Source organism: Microtus ochrogaster, chromosome 2 (genome assembly GCF_000317375.1).
Source record: "Microtus ochrogaster isolate Prairie Vole_2 chromosome 2, MicOch1.0, whole genome shotgun sequence".
Lineage (NCBI taxonomy): Eukaryota > Metazoa > Chordata > Mammalia > Rodentia > Cricetidae > Microtus > Microtus ochrogaster.
In genome coordinates this window covers 79,711,680-79,714,817 of record NC_022010.1, presented here as the reverse complement: position 1 = coordinate 79,714,817, position 3,138 = coordinate 79,711,680, and positions in this window count along the sequence as shown.

Sequence of the window (3,138 nt, the reverse complement as noted above, 5' to 3'; positions counted from 1 at the left end):
TGGAGAGATAGGTCAGTGGTTAAGAGCATTGGCTGCCCTTCCACAGGTCAGAAGTTTGATTCCTGGCAACCACATAATGGTTTTAATGCAGAATTTTACCAGAAATTCCAAGAACAGCTGATACCTATACTCCTTTATGTGTTTCACATTATAGAAACATAAGAGCATTGCCAAACTCTTCTTTTGAAGCTGCAGTTACCCTGATACCTAAACCACACAAAGACTTAAGCAAGAAAGACAAATACAGACCTACATCACTCATGAACATCGATGCAAAAATTCTCAATAAAATACTGGCAAACCATCTTCAATGAGGTCTACTGCCCTTTTTGGCTACAGAAAGGAGAGCTGGAGAGATAGCTCAGTGGCCAAGAGCATTGGCTGCCCTTCCAAAGGTAAGAAGTTTGATTCCTGGCAACCACATAATGGCTCACAACCATCTGCAATGAGATGTGGCGCTGTCTATTGGCAACAGAAGGAAGAGGCAGGAGAGATGGCTCAGTGGTTAAGGGCATTGCCTGCTGAGTTCGATAATGTCAAGTGCAGCCAAGGGCCAGGCCCAGGGCCAGGGTGTATTATTCTGTAGAGACATTCTTATTCAAACCACCACACCAGTTAATATTCTAATATGATGTGGGAGCGGCTTAAAAATCACCTCTAACTAAAGAGATATGAAACAGCAGAATTTGACAACTTAAGTCTCATAGTTCTGGCTTTATAGCAATGGATACAAAAAAGTTGTTAGAGAATCTGTCTTCACAGCTAAGAAAAAATGATAAGTTCAGGAATGTGACAGGGATGTCCATGCATGGAAGACTACAGAGGTCATTGTGTAAAATTGTGACCATGAAGCATGGATGGTGTTGGAGATTCCAAGATGTTGGACATGTCAGAGTCATGGGATACCTGCCTAGAAGAGCTCCATATCTGAGTGGAACCTGCCCAAGAAGGAGAAGTATGCTGCTGTCAACAAAGGTGAATAGAATTGGAAATCTGAAGAATTCTTTCACATCAGACATGGAAATGCAGAGTTTTGATGGGGGAATCCCCTCTGTGTACTGTAATTACTATTAATGAATAAATAAACTGTCTTGACCTGTTGATAGGGCAGTTCTTAGGTAGGCGGGGAAGACTGGACTGAGTGCTGGGAGAAAGAAAAGCAGAGTCAGGAAGAAGCTATGGAGCCTCTGGAAACAGCTGCTATGAATTTTCCCCAGTAAGCCACAGCCACATAGTGCTATAGTGGTGGTGCATGCCTTATTCCCAGCACTCGGGAGGCAGAGGCAGGAGGATCTCTGTGAGTTAGAGGCCAGCCTGGTCTACAAGAGCTAGTTCCAGGACACGAACCAAAAGCTACGGAGAAACCCTGTCTCGAAAAAAAAAAAACAGATTAATAAAAATGGGTTAAATTATTATAAGAGTTAGCCAATAAGAAGCTAGAGCTAATGGGTCAAGCAGTGATTTAATTAATACAGTTTCTCTGTGGTTATTTCAGTTCTATGTTTCTGGGATGAATAAGCAACCCTCCTCCTACAGACTTTGGAATTTTCCCAGTTTTTTTCCTATTTTGCTTATTCCAGAATTTCATCAATATGCTCATTTCTTACTTTTGGAATGATAACATATATTTTATGTCATTGTATGTTCAAATATGTGATGTTTTTAGCTTTGATTTTATAGGGAGCTACATTTGACAGACTGCCATGAACCTCAGAAAATCTTTGAGTTTTTAAGCAGCATTGAGGCTGTTAAAGACAATGGGGACTTTTGAAGTTGGACTAAATGAATTTTGAGGCAGTGTGTATAATCCATCCAGAGGGTCAGTTATTCCAGGGTCCTGAAGAGGTGCTATCTGAAAAAGACATGGGCGGGAGACAGGAAGCAAAAGCCAGACAAGATTCTGTTCTCAATTTGTCAAGGTCTCATTTTATTAGTGAAATGGTTGTGGCTTATATAGCCCTTGAATGAGGAATTTGGCTTGGGATGGGGACAGGGGCATGGCAAGGGCAGGAAGGGATCTTGCCGGGGCAGCAATGGTCACAAGTCGACACACCTAGTGTTCTCTATGCAAGTGGAATCGTTCCTTTTGTGATTCCAACGACAAACAATTCTCTAGATAGTTGGACTGTGGGGCGGGTTCCGCTAACAGATAGCTCTCAAGATAGTTGGATGTGGGGCTCCCCACAAACATCCTTAGGACAACAGTCCCTGCTATAATCTTTGGGAAAATGGCTCCTGGCATATCCCCCTTTGGGAAAATGGCTCTTGACAAGTGTGCCACTGGGGATGGACTCTGAGGTTTAAAAACCCCACGCCAGGCCTAGGTTCCATTTCTCCGCCTGATGCCTCCTCAGGAGGTAGAAGTCTCAGATACTTCTCAAGCTCCACATCTTCCTTCTTGTCACAATACTCCCTGCTATGATGATAATGCACTAAACTTCTAAAACTTTAACCAAGCCTCAACAAATGCTTTCTTTTGAAATAAAAGGAAAACAAAATGTTAAAGAAACAAACAAAACTGCTGACATGAAGCATCCAGAAAATCTGGGCACTGAAATGACCAAACTAAGAATAATAGGTCTCACCATGATGATAATGGACTGAATCTCTTGAACTGTAAACCACTGAATTAAATGTTTTCCTTTAGAATAGCTGCCATGATCATGATGTGATGTTTTTTCATAGTAACAGAAACCCAGCTAGATAGAAGTTTGTAGGAGGACTAAGGTACTGCTATGAAAGGCCTGATGGGGCTTTTGCATGGAGGAATTTGGACTTTGGTACTTTGGGTTAGGAAAGCAGTGGAATTCCTTAAGTGCTACTTAATGGGTCATACCAGTAGGAGCACAGAAGACAGTAATACAAAGCGTGATTTGAACTGTAGGGGCCTACCTGAAGAAGTTTCAGAGAGAACTTTAAAATGCTAACTACAAATAATTTTTATAATATTTTATTCAAGAATGTGGTTGCTTTTTGGCCTTATCCTGTCTGGGTCCAGTCTCAACAGGTTCATATGTTCCAGGGTAGGGGTGTGTGGATTAGAAATACCACTCAGGCCAGGTGGTGGTGGTACATGCCTTTAATCCCAACACTTGTGAGGCAGAGGCAGGCAGATGTCTGTGAGTTTGAGACCAGCCT